Here is a 19,372-nt window from a genome sequence, read left to right as displayed (position 1 = left end):
ACACGCACACACACGCACGCACGCACGCACGCACGCACGGACACACACACACACACACACACACACACACCCAAATGCCTTACGCCATTAATTAAATGTTTCCACATCAACAAAGTTCTATGAATTTACCGTTATGTTTGTTCAATTTAATATTTCCATATGATGAGCACTGCATCAGTGGGCAAGTTTTATGGCATTAATATTGACCGATATAAGAGACTTACAGCATATTCCCTATCTAATTAAATATTTAAAAAATGCTAATATTTATTATAAGGGAAAGGTTTTGTAAAATAATTATAAATTTGGAAAAACATTTCGTTGTGCATACTAAGTTATTTCTTACAAAATGGTGTACAACACACTTCTATGAAAATCAACATAACCATTTTATTAAATACCTACATCCTTAGTATTATTGGTTGAAACCCAATGTAAAGCAAAATAGTCAAAGAAAGTTTGCATTTAGACGTGTTGGAGATATATGATTTGTCAATTAGGTCTTACTATTGGCATTATAAGAACATTAAATACACTCAATAAAAAAATGCACTAATTTAGATAGTAGAAAAGATGAAGTTAGAAACACACTCACACGCATGTGTAGTGATATATGTTTTTAATATATAGCTCAGTTTATGTTTAATTACTGCCATAAAGTTAAAAATGATAAATAATGTAAAGATTGAATTTTGTAATCCGCCCATTGGCATCTTTTTAAATATTTATGTGTGGTTAATTAATACTATACGTTTAAAAAAAGATAAATAATATAAAGATTGAATTTTGTAATTTGGCATCTTTTGAAATATATATCTGAGATCAAACTTAAATAAGAAACATTTTTTATTTTCAATAAGTTAAAACATTTTTAATTTAAATTTTTTCATTTTCTAATATGGAGTGATCTTACGAAACACCATGTATTTATGCTAATTTTGGAAAGAAATCTTTTTTTACCTTTCATTTCTGTTATTTATTGCTTTTTGTTCTGATGTTTGTATGTCTTTGAAGTGAAATAAGGAAAAGGTTACTAATATTTGCTTTTACCTTATTTTAAGTGTTTACTTTCCTATTATCTGTTTAGCTATAAATTTTACAAAAATATATTATTTATGCCCCTTTTAATTGTGAATGATTATGTATAAAGCTAAACGCATATTAAAAATGTAAAACAAAACATACACAAATTGTATTTATAAATACAGTTTATAAAAACAGTTTTATTTACTATATATATATATATATATATATATATATATATATATATATATATATAAATCGAGAATACATATTTATTAAAATAGCAGTTTTTATTCCAAAATAACTCAAAATATGTTGAATTTTATAATAAAAAGCAAACGCCATATTGCAAAATGGCAAAAAGATATGTAAAACCAAATAATCAGTTTTAAGCTTTAGAAATTAAGGATTTTGCTTCCACTTAAAATTTGTTATCAGATTAATAATTTATCATACCCCAATAGTGGCACAATGAAAACACTGCTTAGATGTCGGAAAACCTTCAAGCCTCCAAAATGGAATAAGATTCAATATAATCTGTATTAAATGTAATGCATGTACGTATAAATATACTGTATACATATTTCTTATTTAAATATAATTTATAAAAACTGTTTAGAAGTTTTAATGTGTAACACTTATCCTACTGGGGTTTTCTAATTTCAAAGCACTCATCTATAAGTTACTCCGTATAACACGATACGTTTTCGACTTGGCTTACATCCTCTATACGCCTTTAACTTCTGACCTTTTAACGTAATATCTCTCTTTCTTTCTTCTTCGAATGTGTCTCTCACTCCACTTAAGGAAAACTCCAATCAGTTTTTGTAACTGAGGCTTCATAGGAAGGACTTTACGAGGTAAAAATAATCTGGATTTATAAAAATGTCGTGATTTATCATAACGGTTTATATTAGCATAGTATGAGTAACAAACTTCATAGCTTTCATAAAAATGTGTGAGAGAACAATAAAAATATGACAAGTTTAATGTTTAAGGAAAAGTCACCAATAATGATGATTCTTTCACTAACTAACTGATCTCGAACATGAATAAATTAACCTTTTTTCAATAAATAACTGCAAAACAGTAAACATTCATAATTATATGAGTTACACGTGTGATTATAAACAATCAGAACTCATAGTACTACCATCAGCATTAGAGTCAGATTTTCAGCTGAAAACTTTATGGCTAAAACTAAAGGATTTGTGAAACCCCACTAGATATGATATTTTTTCACAATGTAAGGTCCAATGTTTGTTATTAATCATATAATGGAGAAAATCATTTGTTTGAAATGAGCGAGTTCGTAACTTCCTTCATAATCTGAAAATCCTCCAACACAATTGTCATTTTTTGGGTTCATATCCTAAAACAAGTGTAGTGACTATTTAAATATTTCGTATTTCATCTCAAAACATGTTATCGCTCCCATGTTCGCGACACAATATTCTTTGTGCTGAGAATATTAAGTTATTTTCTTTTAAAAGGACAGGAGATAGTTAGAAGAAGTAAGACAAGAAGTAAAACATGTTTCAAATAAATATAAAGTAACGAACAAAAAAGTTATTATTGTTTAAATGGAAATTACTTTCCATGCGCATGTGAAGAGGAATGTACCAGCAGAGCAGTTAAGGGCTAGGTGTGCGCCACCGCACCGTTCAACGACGCACAGTGGGGTGTATGATAAATCTATACGGCCAAAACCTCGTTTATCAAAACAATTATTTGAATGGGTGCGATAAATATTTTTCGGATTGCTTAAAATGGAATTCGACGGAAGGTTAACTCAGATAAGCGAGGTAAACCGGGAAAACAGGTCATAATAACCATACATTTGTTAAGAACTTTGCGAAAGCAGCATACTTTTAATTTGCTGTACTATAAAGTGTATTTATTTATAATAAGAGGTATTTTTAGGAATTATATTAATTGTGGAAGATGAAAGAGGTTATGATTTTTTATATTATGAAATTTGCTTATTAAGGAAACTTTCATTACTCTACTAATTGATACAGCAATAATTACATTCTACTTGTGAAGCAAAATAAAAAACAGATTTTCGCACGTTTCCCTTTTGTGCTCCTTTTTAATCATTTAAAATACACAAATGTAAAAAGCATGTATTCGCCGATTAGTAAATACATATAGTATTGGGTAGATTTCATTAGAACTAACCAATTAATACAGAATGTTGCATTTAATGTTAGATAATTTAATGTTTGAAAATACTTTAATTTACAACTATTTAAATAGCAGCACATTGTCAATGAGTGTGAACTACCAACTAACTCTAAAGAGCCTCAAACTAATACAGAATATATTTTTTTATTGTCCCTTCAATCTTTCCATAACATATTTCAAAACAAGTAAACTAGTTTATAGTGTAATATCATTTTTGCAGCTTAATTTGGTCGAATACCCCCCTTAAGCAGCTATGCTAAGCAGTAAAGTATCACTTAACATATCGTGTGTCTTTTAATACTATGGTCAGAACCCTGACATATGCTGTTTAAGATATACAATGACAGCTTTAAATCAAATAATTGTGTATCGGGTAATAAAATTATACATATCCACAATTGTGTTACCTAATTTGTGAATTAAAATTTAAAATATTTCAGTTACTTTTAATTGACTTTATCCTAGTGGAAATGAAAACTTTAATAATACAGTAGATTAATATGGTTAATATTTAAGAATTAAAGTGTATCTTCTATAGCTGTGCATTAGCGAAACCTGGGATTCGAGGGGCTAAACATTTTCATTTCTGTTTGCTTTTCTGTATTTAGAAAACGAACTTATCTATACATCTTTAAATGTTCTATGAAGCTTTAATTATATATAGTTCAATGATGGTGCATGTCACTGTATGGGGTTAGGCTGAGCGTCAGTAAAGAGTTTTAATATAGTACTAAGGGTAATTGTGGTGGCAACGAGGAAATTGCAGAATAAATACATTTTTAAACTATCAGAGTAAATTATTATTTTCCAATGTGACATAGTAACACGTGTAGCTATGCAACTGAACGTTTACACGCAACTTTACAAAGTTTAGTACACGACACATAGTATGGCGTTCCTTGTACCCATAACCAACTTACAAAAGGTACCTCATAGTATTAGGAATGGTCATGTATCTATTTTACAGTAAATCCAGTTTATAAGATTTTTGCTAGTGTTATTTTACGACTTTAGCCTTAACCCACACGTTCTTTTTAGGGACCTTCACACAATTTTATAATTTTGAAATAAACAACCAACTCCCAATAACTCCGCTCCTTTTAGAATGATATTCACCTATCAACACATTCTTTGAAAACACAGTTGTATCATTTTTCAGCATTTCATCACCTTGACTAGAAAATTATATGTTGTCCAAATACAGCTAAAATCAGAGATGTGAGTTAGGGACAATGGTAGGAAACTTCCCACATCAAAGGTTATTGTATTGTGAGAGCTAGGCGCTTGTTTAATGTTGAGGTAATTGCGATCAGTATTAGATATTACGTGTTAAATTACAGGCTGCGGTAGAAAACTGGACTGGTCAGTTCTCGCATTGAAGCAATGTTTCCCGGCAGTAAATTGGCACCAATTTTACTGTTTTGGCAGTTAGAAGCTATTTAACCCACTCTTCCCAAGTTCTTATTTGTCAACTTACTATGCCAGACCAAATTAATCAACGTTCTTCAAACTTTAATTGTTAAAATGTTAAGACTTTTAGTTTAATCCAATAGAGTGTTAAATGTTTTGATAAATTTACAATCCACTAATTTTCCAGTGACCACATTATTTTTTGCATGCAAATGTCCCCCTCTATGGTATGAATTTCAACCGTCACCACAGCTATTGGGAAAATTATTAAAAATTTCTAATAATGGATAAGTATTATAGACTGAACTTTCTAGGCTTTTTACGATAAAGACGAGTGTAGAGTACTTTCTCATAGGCCTGGCTGGCATGTGACACTTATCTGACGTGTGTTAAATTCTTTGTGGCCCATCAATATACCAAGTGTCAATTGGAGATAAATTCCCTGGTGAATTGTAAAATTTTTGAACACAATTTTTCTAATATCACTGAGAAATACTATGCTTCTAATAACATTTTTAATTAATTGAGATACAATTTCACCAAAAGATAAAAAAGAGAAAAATCATGTAAAAGGTAACAGGTAATTTTCTGAACTTTTACCATCCTTCCGTAATTCAAAAAGTAACACTTTATAAATATATTTACGATCGCACGTTTACGAAACTTCCATCGTTAAAAATGAGCTTTAAACGAAGTAGTATTGAATTAAATAACAAATTGTTTTGCAGAATATTATAGAATGCACATGAGATGAGTCACCTCGGTCGAGATTTAGATGCTTCGGCACTGTTAAACTTAACGGTTGACCTACACCGTTGTCTATTACTAATGCGGCTCTCTAATTGAAAGGTGATGAGTTGGATTCCAAGAGAGGTCATCAAAAATGATTGAACAGTTTGCATTAAAGAAATTGGGTATAGTTAATTACAAATGCCACTGGTGTTAAACAGCTTAAAACATTATTATCGGTTTGCAAAGTTATCTACCAAGACATACATTCGGGAGAAGAATGTTTCTAGTTGGAGTTAACATTGAGAGAGTATATGGGAGAGTTCAGAAACACAGGATACTTTTGTGCAGTAGACCGTCTCCAAAAGTTCAAAGAAAATCAAAGTTAAAGTAAGGATATGGAAACTATCAATTACAGTGGGCCTCATAACGTTGTATGTTCCTTTCACAGCCAGAACCCGGATTATTTCTGCAATTTGATCAATTATGAAAAAATGGTTACAGTCCTTTCGTTAAAGCCTTTTGTTAGATCTGTTGATCTTTCAATACCATGCAGTGTTAATTTATTTTATTAAATACAAAAGCTGCATTTGATTGTCATTACCTTTTTAAGTAAATTAAGAAATTAATCCAAACACTTATTGGCATGCACGCTTAAGAATTTGTAAGATAGTGTCCAATGTTCTTAAAAACAAGTGTGTTTGTTATGGGACTCATAACATGTGCTATGTTTATACAACTGTTCTATTGTGCAGACATGACTTGAGATGGTAGTTACGTTGTTCTGCGTTGCAGCAGCGGTACATGTGTTTATTTAGCAGTTTATACGCCTTACCTCTTATTAACGTTGGAAAGACGTTTAAAGCAGTGTAAATTTGGAAAAATGCAATATCTGAAACTTTTGTTCTAAAAAAAAAGCCCAACGTAATTTCTAGTACTTTGGCATTCTTCATCACATCAAACAGTGGTAGTTACCTACCAGTTGGTAGTTACCTACTACCAAAACTTTTTAATTTTACAGATTCTTAAATCAGCTTTATCCTAAAAGCTGGTACACTTTTTACAGCTCTGGAGAACCATTTTGTGAGAACGGTTTGATAGCGGTTGGCTAAGACAGCTTTAATGGTGATTACCAGCATGCTGGCGACAACAAATTTTTGATATTGCCAGACCTAGTTTTGCTAATGAGCCAAGCTGGTCATAGCAGCTGGTGCTAGTGAGCAACTGATGTCAGCAGTTGGTATACGACCTTCGTATGATCAGGCCTTTTGAATATACTTCTCTGAGTTTGTACGAGCAGCCTTTTATTTAGCAGTACAGTACCGGAGTTGAAGTTAATGTGTGTGTGTGTGTGTGTGTGTGTGTGTGTGTGTGTGTTTGTGTGTGTGTGTGTGTGTGTGTGTGTGTGTGTGTGTGTGTGTGTGTGTGTGTGTGAGCGCGCGCGTGCGTTTCAATGCCCAGTAGCAAATGATTAAATTTGTGTATAGCTTTTTCAGAATCATGATACACTATCTTAATATGCTGCGCTTCTAGTATGTTTCTATTAAAACATTGTTTAATTTGGATGGCTTTATCTACAACTTAAGAGTGCTTTTGATTAGTTAACTTTTAATGATATTGACAAATATACAAATACCTGCAATGTTGTACTTTCATCTATTCTTAGCGATTAATATCAATTATTAAGTTCAATTATATCGCTATGTGCAACTAACTGTACAATTCTGTATTTAAATTGTTGGTATTAACACATCATAAATGAAATTTATTTATAAAAGAACTAGAATAAAAGCTACTGAAATATAGACCGTGCGACTATTCTCCAATAATTATTAAAATAGTTTGCTGCTCCAAATCAACCATTCGGGGATGAAAACTCAACGTCATCTCATGCAGCGGCTCTGGTATCTAAAGTGCTTGTGCATGACAATCCGCTGTAAACTCCAGTTGGTGCGATATATTCTCAATTGTGACAATTTATAATTTTAATGGGTTCCCCCAAACTTTCTACATTTGGAACGAAAGTTTGAAACTGGAATCAAACAACGCGCACATTGTCAGCACAGTCACGTAATGTGACAGAAGGCCTTTACTTTACACAGTTTGTGACAAGTTTTCAAAATTTCCAACTAATTGCGTCATCTGCCATTGGAAAACTGTCCAACTGTTGGCAACGCAGCGCGGCGGGGAGCGGCGGAACTGCCGACACCGGTAACAAGTTACATTTGCCACTGATAATTGCCAACTTAGAGGAATTACATTTGTAACGGTTGCTGTACCTCTTTATATACTACAGAAACTACTGCTAATCCTATAAATATGTAGCCTATATACTATTGAAAAACAACTTTTTTTGGTTACTAGTTTCAATTAGTTTTTGCCCACGACGTTCAACAAAATCCGTAAATATATAAATAGTTAGATTTGCAGAGTGATTAGGTTTGAGTGCTCAGGGTTCGGCTCCATTACTGAACACAAACAAGTCAATAAACTAATTTATATTTGGAATGATTCCGTACTTCTATCTAGTTTTAGATGGTCGTTGGCGAGTAAATCTGTAGTACTATTGTGTTTCAAACAATGGGTTTTATTTAAAATAATTTTTCATATTGCATTCTATACTTTTAAATGATTTTTACAGCCATTACACTAGAGCTATTAATTCGCTGTGAACCAGATTAGTATCATGGTATACTTGCTAGCTTAACCTGTATACAATTATATCTATTACCAACTTCAGTCATCAGAAAGAAAATTTTAGGCATTTTCCACAAAATAAAAAGACGCCTTAGAAAATAGGTCTACCAGACCACTTCAAAATTTTTATAACATCATTTAATCAAGTCAACAAAAACAAAATGTAGGTGCATTTTATACAAAATTTAAAAAATGCTTGAGAAAAACGTTCTGCTAGGCAACTTCTACGTGTATTTTTATAACATAGTGATATTTTAACAAGTATATCACATAAAAATGATACAAATTGAATAGTTTATATTTAAAATGAATGTACAAAAAATAAATTCAAAACAGATAATTTAATTTTTTTTATTTCCAAATAAAAAAACTGTTAGATAGATTTAAGCCTAATAATACAAGATCCAAGAGCCATTTTGCACTGTATAATTACACAACAAGGAGTTTTTTTATCGATTCAGGAATTTTTCGTAAGTAAGAAATAAGCCCTGCTAGTTTTTCTGGAAATCGAATAGGAGGTTTACGAAAGGGTTAAAATGAAACATGATAGTTATTCACATGTTATAATTTTTATATCTTGATACAATTAACACCGAACATCTGGCACACAACGATCTTTATATCGTAGATGACTTAGATAAATTGTAAAATGTATTTCCGTGTCTGATTATTGGTTTTTAACATTTTATAGATAAGAAAAATATAATTTGAGAAACACTAACGTTTCACTTTTTAGCCCTTTCGTAACCCTCCTATTTCGATATCCATAAAAGCTATTGACTGTGACCGCAGGCTAGTAATTTCGTAAGATTCTGACACAGGCCAGTGGCTCAAGAAGACGGGAGAATAAGGCTTAAAAGAAGGTTACTTCATCTAAAGAGAAAATAATTTTAAGCCAACATAATTAATAAAAATTTAACACCAGTCGCATACTCGATTTTGGAACATTTTATATGCCAAATTTTATAATTTCCGTAAATTTCAGGCAACAAAAACCACTTTAACACCATTGTTTAATAAAAACAGATACACGGCATTAAACAATCTATTGATTGAGTGTAGAACCTGTACTGATTGTAGAACTTGCACCAAATTTTGCGACGTGCTTTCAAAAAAATATAGATATAAAAGATAACAGTATGCGATATCGTTTCCTCTCGAGTGTTTAGAATTTCGTTCATGTCACAGTCGTGATAAAACATCAAATCTCCACTGAGCAATAGAGGTCACGTGACCAACAATCGCACATGTAACTCTGTCGTCACGAACATAAAGTATGTCCTTCAGTTTGTTTGTTAGATTCACTACGTTGTGAAACCTATTGCATATGATGGAAAAACAATATTCTTTAATTACATGTAGTATTTCAGCATTAATTTATATGCTCATTTATTTTATATAAGTTATTTGCAATAACCTGTTATTACATGGACGTTACAAATCAAACTTTCTATTCTATATAAAAATTATATTTGCCATCGCTATAGCCCTAATGAAATGAAAGCCACAGACTGCATTGTTTAACCAAAATATCGGAATTTTGATTTCTAAGAAGGTTGAGTTGCACGATGGCCTGGTATTATTTCCCATTATAATTGTTCAATAAAGTCAATTAAAATATCTCTTGGGAAGAAAATATACCTCGAATCTCTCAAAAAATGCTCAGACAAGATATTTTCAACATGCCTTGTCTGTGAAATATAATGAAGCAGAAAAGAGACGAGTGATACTGCATTCCATGCAAACGAAATATTCCAGGAATGATTTGGAATCCTTCCATTTATTGAAACTGAATTATATCGTTGTCGTTTTTTCATCAGTGAACAGTTTATTGAGTACTACAAATATCATTGTTTGTGATATTCACGTTTTATATTTATGAAGCTACATTGTACATCTTTCGAAGTACCTCGGGTTTTTTCTTTGGGCCAATTCAACACCAGTCTCTACGAACTATGCATCAGCGGAGCTTCCTTTCATCTTGCATATTTTTGTATTTTATTGGTATTCGGAGTATACTGGTGCACTTGCAGACACTCGAATCCTCATGGAGAAATGTTTTTGAGTAAATACGATTACAATTATACTAGAAAAATTCTTTGCTTGTCTATCATTGATTGATTTTTATTTCACAGCATTTTTTAAAATGATAACTGGGTCATCGTAATTATATTAACAACATCTCGAAGTCAGCAAGAATGTTCTAAAATCAATAGTAAATAAGGACCGAAAGTAATGAGCTAAAGAGTCTGTTTGGATTTTACAAAAAACAGCGTAGTTTTTCTATGAAGTAAATTTTGACAGGAAACGTTTCTTTAACAACTTTATAGCCATGAAGCCAAAGAGAGCTTAATCAGAGCACCACCCATAACTTATAAATCTATGAAATTTCATATAAATTATACTTCTGCTTAAAAAGGTTTACCAGGAACTTATTGACATTTTTAATTGATCCTAAAATTCAAGAGATTTACGGGAGAATTAATTGGATATACCATAAAGTAATATTAATACTGGTACGTATTAATATTAATATATTATATTAATATAATAATATATATTAATATTAGTACTGGTATTCTACATTACGTCAAATATTACATCTGAGAGTTTGTAAACAGCTACTAGTGGAAATGTTTGTTTCTTATTAGAAACATAGGTGTAAAAAATTATATAACATCGCCGTCAACAGTTTATAATTGTTTTTATAAGCAAAACACAATACGCGATAAAAATAGTATACCACCTACGATTGTACGACATACAGATTGTTTAATAGTCTAGTCTAGTACATAGACAACTTCTACTGATAAACATTCAATTAGATGTTTTATGGCAGTTCTATTTCCCACCATAGATAACGGCATAATATATGCTCAATTATTATACCTACTAAACCAGTTATTTGAAGAAATATAAATAAGTATTCTTAAAAGCAACAATCGATTATCTGGAGCTGTATTGATAAACGAACTGTCCTTGTTGTTTGGTTTTTAATTTCAAATTAAGATCCCATATGTCCGGATTTCAATCCATTACATATTATATGATACTTAGATTTTTATACAATGATAATAATTTCATAGCTCTAGTGTAACAGGGAACTAAGAGTTTCAGGATAAATTGAGAGATGTAAGTTAAGTACTATTATTATTTATCTAGTAAATCGGAATCTTTCAAATGTAAATTAATATAGTAGTAGCTTGTGAGGTCATTTGGTGAATGGGTAAATACATTTATTTTTTGGAGCAGAACGATATTTTATAAATAAAAAATAAAGTGGACTTGATATCGGCCAGTGCCAGTAACACAGACGTTGGACCTATTCTCTTTTACTAGGCTGTTAAGTTCCTCTGCATGAAATATATGGCATTTTTTAATGCGTGTCAATATTTCTTATATTTATAAATATTTATTTAAATAATTCAATTAGAACTGGTACACGTATGGGTGTCTTTTAAATTTATTTTATGTTTTTTTTTATTATATCCTCTATTTGTTTTTTTTTTCATAAAACACTTCTTCAAATGATACTTACCATGTTTTACCATAATTAATAATACGTATATGCTTTGATTACGCAATTTTGCATTATCTTGTAGATTTTTTAAAATTTTTGAAACAAGAGTGTTTTTAAACTATTATCATGTTTTCCATCTTCTACTATTCTGAATTATTTTATCGAACATCGCTGCGAGTGAGACATTCTGTGATACGCATCTGATAAACTCAGACTTTGCTAATAAATCAAGTACAATAAAACAACTTGTTATGAGCTATAATCGATAAAGAACTGAAATGACCTTTTAATAACTCTAAGAATTACAGGGCACTAAACTATTTTGTTGCCTAATAAAACGCTGTTTTGGAAAACCTGCAAAAGCAATAAAATCTTTTCTGGAGGTAAATTAACAGTGATTTTTAAACGTAAGTTACGCCATATTTAGATAATTATGGGTTTGAAAGGTATATTATTATAATTCCTATAAAAATCTAAAGTTTTACCTTAAATAATATGAAAACCCTCTAAAAAACCTTTTAATGACTTTTTACTCAAATATATATTACAATTACACTATTTTCTTCTACTTGTATTTTTAGAGAGCCTACCAATACTAATAAATATTAATAAAAATTAATATAAATTACTTAAAAAATTAAGTAATAATAAATGAATTATGGTTGTCAGGCCCGATTTAACTTAATGCAGAACACTTTTCCTTGAATTAAAATGATTGGATTTTTTAAGGAGAGTCCGATTCCTTTTAAGCCATACTGCTCATTCTCATAGCCCACAGGTATGTGCGAGAATCTTAATCAAACAGAATGAGGGGGAGAATCGATACAGTATTAGGTTAATGGTACTGACCCAAAAATGCCACGGTAACAGACAGGTTTTGAACACGCGCTATATCTAACTCAAGTCCAAAGAGTGACGTCTTAGACTGCGTGGCCATTGGCTTACTCAATACCACTTGAGTATTGAGAATGCCAAAATAATGTTGTTATATTTTTTTCTTGTGTATAACATTGTATACGAGTACTAAATATATTTTCTGTATTAACTACACGATCACTTACAAACGGACTGCAATGAATAATATTAAGTTTTAGTCGATAATCCAAATAATACATTAAACACCACAAAGATTAAATGATACTGTTCCCAATGAAAGTAATTTTTCACAGTAACGAGACACACAAATAGTAAATGCACTATGCCAGAAATGTGATCCTTTGTAGATTTGTTATTTAAAGAAGAGGTCGTTGGTATTTTTAGGAACTAACTATACGAACAGCGAAGTTCGTGAGTTATTACGGATACGTGGCATATTATTATACCACTTCCGCCATTTCAAAAACTTCCGTAATTGAACACAACTGCATGAACATCTTACATAACCCAATAAAACCGATGCTTTCAAGGAAGCAACACTTCATAATTCCAGTCACGGGGTGAGGGTGAACTTGCATCATCAAGCCTGACACAGGTTTTCACAATTATAATTTGATTGCGTCAGCTGGCATCGGAAAGCTGTCCAAGGGTGAGAGAGAGGGGGAGTGCCACATTTAGCGGACAGTTGAGCAAGTTTTAACAATTTGTGTTGTCACTGTAGTGTCATTTCACTTGTTTGGACGTTTTTATCTGTTACAGTAATTTACTACCAACTGCTGAGAAGCAAACCTGTTTCTTTAGGAACCTTCTTATTTGACAACATTTGTTAAATTAAAGGAAGTGGCTTGTAATTTAATGAATATATAATTAAATACAAGTGGAAATTAATGCGTTAAGAGACAAATCGTCATTCAATTTTTATTCATTGCTATAACTATTAGAATAACGCTGTCGAGAAAAAGTTGAGATTTTTATGCGTTTGTCGATCTTGCATCGTACTAATAGAAAATTTGAATTGCATATGACATTTTACGACTACGCTGTTTTTCAACTGGCTGAGCGAATCCTATTACTTTCAAGGTTTGGAAAAATTTCATTTCTGTCCGCACGATATCTCAAAATAAACTGATCATTCAGTTTTGTACTTCATTTCTATAACGCTAAAATTGCTTTGGATAATGTTGCTTGTCAATTTTATATTGGTATATAAGTAACCACGATGGCAACGAAAAATCGTATGGCAAATAAATTAGTAGACAAATTGAGGAGAATCATATAAAATCTTTACATGCGATATAGTAACACAAGTATTTTATAAGATTGAGCTATAAACTTGAAATGTTACGTGCAACCTCAGTAAAGTATAGAACGCGATAGGTGGTGTAGCATACTCCTACATTGTAGTACTTCTAACTTGTACAAGTTTGTTGTCTTTTTACTTTTTACCATGAAATATGAAATCTTTTGAGTAAACATAAAACATACTTCTTATGTTTATTAATGCCCTATACTATATCTAGTGTTTAGTGGAGGATCATAATGTTTAAGGTATCCTATATAAATTAAAGATTTTAAGGTACACAGTTCTTATAATGTGGTCAATGAATATGTGAGACTGTAAGTTAGTCGTGAGACTATATGTCATAACTGTTTGCAGTTGAGACATGGTCCGTAGTAAAGACTTATTTGGCACGATATATAATTGGGCGTTTTTTTACTTGGAAGCATTGTCCTTGTTGCTGTCTTGTTTCTAAAATAATAAATAGTACTTCTAAAGAGTTATAAATGCAAATGTTTATTCTTTATCTTTAAATTGATAACTTTTTCAATCATTAAATGTTTTTATATTAGTTATGCATTTGTCATACATTGTGCGAATCTGCCAAAGTGATAATCAAAGATACGTGTTATTTTTTCCCTAGCCTAAAGTCCTGGAGTTGCTAAGAAGTAACTAATTTATATATAATAATACTCCCAATAACGTGTTTCTATTTTAAATTATTTAAAAACATAACCATGAAAAAGGTAGGAGTATGCCACACCGTGTCGCGTAACAAACATCTCATAGCTTGCATGAAAAGTTTAAAGTATATTACTCAATCTATAGTTAGGACACATGCATTACTAAGACATATGATTGTTCTCAGTATCTTTAACAATTTGTTTATAATTCAGGGGTTCCTGGTTGCCATCATGTTTACTTTTAAGAACATTGCAATACTGTTTTAAAACGGTCACGCTCAGCAAAATCCTTGAAGTGACATGCGCCATCATTGAACTCCATGTTGCCTTTATATAAATGAAGCGTCATGAAAAATGTCAGGTTTATAAACACTTTCGCTTCAAAATATTGTGCCAAAAGGCAGACATAAATGAAGGTTGCTGCCTCTTGAGCGATAGGCTTTGCTAAGACTCATCCAACAATATTTTCAATGTTTTGTATCAATATTAATTATTAGTTAGAAACAATATTTATATTAAAAAGCTTGGGGAGCTCTTGAATAGCTTGGAGACCCTCCGCTTCTGCTCTTACCTTGCGATGGGATGCCTTAATATATTTTATATATTTATTAACGACAAACAGAATATTCAAAATCAGTACATTTGTAAGGGCGAAGTATACACAAAGTTGACAAAGTGCACAGAATCACATACCACGATGCTAACAAAAATAAATATTATACAAAATCAACAATAGGTGCTTAAATATGTTTACATTCAATAACAGCACAAAAAACTAATTACACAAATATCAAACTCATCAAGGTTTATGATGGTTTAAGCTAAAAAAATTACATTATATGGATAGTAGTGGTGACAATAAGAATGGTGTAAATAATACTAGTACAACAATACATTGAGAAAAAATAGTATAACAAACCAATAAACCTATAGTAGTCTTCTGTTGTTAATTTACAATAGCACACGTTTTGCAAACAAATATTTATTTTAAAAATACATGTGTGACCAGAATATGTCACTTTTTATTATTAAATGTTCTTGTGAGAGCCAAAATAACTGTCAAACAATATTTTCGAGTTTTTTAACGCAAAAAGCAAATAAAAGATGTAATATTTATGTTGTTCCCAACTTACCTCATGGACACGCACCTTGAAGGTCTAGTTACTAAGGCTCCATCCAGTAAAAGAGGCAACTTTTTGTATAACATACTATTTTATAATGCACTGTTATTGGAATAAAAATATACATTTTTGTTTCTACAACGGATGAATAATCTGTTGTCAATGTTAGCTCCGGCACGATCTACCCGGAGACGAACTCCCAACTACAACAATACAAGGCTTCTACCCTAGCACACAATGCAGCTCTCTCTCCCTCTCCCAGTGATGAATTCCTGGCATAATACATCGTCATTGTTCGCTCTTTGTACTTTAGGCTGGCCGGTACTACAGTTTTGTTACTGTGAAGTTATAATGATGTAGAAACATCTCTTTGACTTAACAATGTACTAGTTTAGTATCAAGTATAATACAAATACAATATAATATCACTACAACGTATTGTTTTACAATATAATTGATTTGAGATAAAATATTTTATTTAATTATTGGTTATAAAATATTGGTTTATAAAATTGGTTATAATATTGCAATTCCATTTACGTTATTGTACTGTGTACACACAAGCATATAAATCAAGATGGTAGAAAATAACTTACTCTATTTAAGATAAAATACTTGAGATAAGAGGTCAAATACATTTTAAAATTGCTAGATTGCTTTGTAAAATTTTATAATATGAAACCCATATTTAGGATATTTAATTTTCCATATCTTTTTACCACAATTAATTATTTTTATCACAAGATAAAACTTATCAAGAATACTGTTATAATCTTAACGTGAAATAAAATGTTTTGCTGCAAATAAGTCTTTTTAAAATGACCAACATATTACATTCTATTTGAGTTAGTGTATTATCCACACCCAAGGATAAAAATCAAGTTTTATTAAAGAATGTCAAACAGTAGGCTTAGAGCTAAATGAAGATAAAACTAAAATTATTCATTTTGGAAGACATGCTGGAAATGTGAGAACAAACTTAAGCATTGACAACTACTCGATTGGCTGTGTAGAAAGTTTTAAATATTTGGGTGTAACAATAAACAGCAAAAAAGTGGAGGATATAGATAGATAGCAAATTAGCTAATGCAAATAGGTGTCTTGGGGCGTGTACTAAACTCTTTACGTCAAGATTGTTGTCACAATGCTCCAAAATAAGAATTTATAAAACAATCATTCAACCAGTCCTAATGTATGGAAGTGAAACATGGACATTAACGAAGAAAAATGAGGGGCGGTTAATTGTTTTTGAGAATAAGTTCTCCGAAAAATATTTGGACCAATATGTGATGAAGGGGTGTGGCGAATAAGAAAAAAATAGAGAATTACGCAGTGTATACCAAGATCCTGATATTGTGGCTTTGGTGAAGGCAAAGAGAATTAGCTGGCTAGGACATGTACATCGGAGACAGGAGGGCACAAGGTTAAAAGAGGTCTACCAGGCGGTACCGGCAGGAAGGCGCCCTTTGGGTAGGCCAAAGATAAAATGGTGCAATCAAGTGGTCGAAGATGTGACCCGGTGTGGAGGGTCTGTGGATCTGGCGGAAGACAGGGTGGCGTGGAAGAGGCTCATAGACGAGGCAAAGAATCGACTGAGATTTGTTACGCCCCGGCAGTAAGTAAGTAAGGATAAAAATAAAGATACAGTAGTATAAAATAACTTACACCATTTAGAATAAATTACTTCAGATAAGGGGTCAAAATCATTTTAACTCGTTTAATTGCTGTGTAATATTTGATAATATGAAAAACATTTTGGAAATTTAATATTCAATAGCATCTCCCCACAAATAATTGATTTTTTAACCACGGGATAAAGCTTACCTGCACGAGAATACTTTTTTAAAGAAAATCGTCAACAAATAATTTTGGTGATGACAGCCTGATAGTATGTGACAAATTACGCTTTTGGTATCATATCAGTTTCATGCCTCATTCTCAGTGAATCTTAGATAAACAAAGGGAATACGCTTTGTGATATAAAAAAATTAATGAATTTTGGGAACTTGATACATATAAGAAAAAATGAATCATGCCGTCATTGGTCCTTCAGTATGTTATTGAGAAATAGCCTGTGCTAGTCAGCTGGATGTGCATGAAGGACTCACAGGGAGTTTTATAATTATAAATCTATATATATAAAAATGAATGTTTGTATGTTTGTCCTTTATGGAATCGTGAACTATTGGACCGATCATGATGAAAATTTGTACGTATATGTATTTTTCCACGGAGAAGGTTTATAAGCTATGCCCATCCCTTTCCCGATTCAGGATTCCGCCCCACTGGTTACAGAAATACCCATAAGAAATGCATTGCAGCAAACATATGTTAACGTCTTTTCAAATTTTTAATCAGCTGTTCTTTGTAAACATATATTACACTTATAGTTTTAAAGCATAGAGTAAGCTTAAGAGAAACGACAAATTTTGTTTAAACTGTTTTTGCAATCACTGTTAAACATAGACTTTACTATCCAGATAATACAATTCAAATTTGACGTAAAAATTCACCTTTAACTGCAATATTTATTTAATATAAACCATGCTCATGCTTGATCAGAAGAGTAATGCAGATATCATAATTACTATCTTACGTTGGCTACAAATATAAAGAATGTTATAAAATCAACCTTAGTTGTTTTTTTTGACAGAAGTATGGTTCTCAAAACTCCGTGTGTACATATTCTCTCGATCGAGACAACAAAGCAAGCTCAATCGTGGCATCGGAGATATAACTAATTTAATCTAAAATTTATTATAGTAAAAAAAAAAATTTACTAAGTAATATAAGGACTTCGGTTCTTAAGATTTGCGTGCGAAGCCGTGGGTAACAGCTAGATAGAGGCAGGAATATGGTACATACCTTCATAATACGCCCAAGAGGCTCACGATGGAACGACTATCAATTATCTCAGCAATGTTTAGAATGTGATAGAAAAAGAATAAGTGAATATAGTGTACTGTTTTCAACGGGAAATTGCGTGCGAAGCCGCGGGCAACTTTTGCAAACAATTATTGAAATGCGCAGCAAAGCGCGCCGGGCCCGCTAGTAATATATAAAATATACCTCATTTAATCACATATCATATAACGGAGATTTTAGAGATGTAATGATGTGGTGCAGAATTCACTTGGGTCTACAGCAGAAATATGAATTGGCATGAAAGATTTACAATAGCGAAAAAAACATTCAAACGATATCATTCCATAAGCACAGGTTACATTTTCTATGAGTAATGTTTACGGTTAGGAGAAGAAACTTCGTCTAAGATTTCAGTACAGTTGAACAAATTACAGGGTGTAACAGCGTCCCATAACGCCAAAAGCGTATAATAAAGTGTTTCGTATAATGTCTAAAAACACTTGATGGTAAATAAATGAAAATGAAACATTTTCAGAATTAAATTGCTTTTAACTAACACCGTGTAATATTATTTTATGTCCTCATCAAAAGCCAGAATAGTTTCAAGTAAACTTTGACAGTTCGACACACAAGACGTTAACTGTAAAAGTAATTGTTACCTGGAAGCATTTATTACTGGCAGAGGAAGTTGAAACAAAGAGTTTCTCGCTAATCGAGTTAGTGAGCCACTCCGTAGCGATCGATTCATTATAAGCTTATCCTGAGCACTTGTGGGAGAACGTTCATTAGGCACCAACTTGCTCAATTTCTTGTACCTTCGCTTTTAGACTTAACTGTATATGTGTTCAGTAAATGCAATATAAATATTTAGTTTGTGTTTTTTTTTTAATCCTTCATTATCACGACATCAATAGCGTATGTAATATTTTACGATTTTGGGAAAGATTATGCATTTATTTCTTTAACCTTCAATCTTTGTATA

Source organism: Homalodisca vitripennis, chromosome 3 (genome assembly GCF_021130785.1).
Source record: "Homalodisca vitripennis isolate AUS2020 chromosome 3, UT_GWSS_2.1, whole genome shotgun sequence".
NCBI classification, from domain to species: Eukaryota; Metazoa; Arthropoda; class Insecta; order Hemiptera; family Cicadellidae; genus Homalodisca; species Homalodisca vitripennis.
This window is presented reverse-complemented; position numbering follows the sequence as displayed.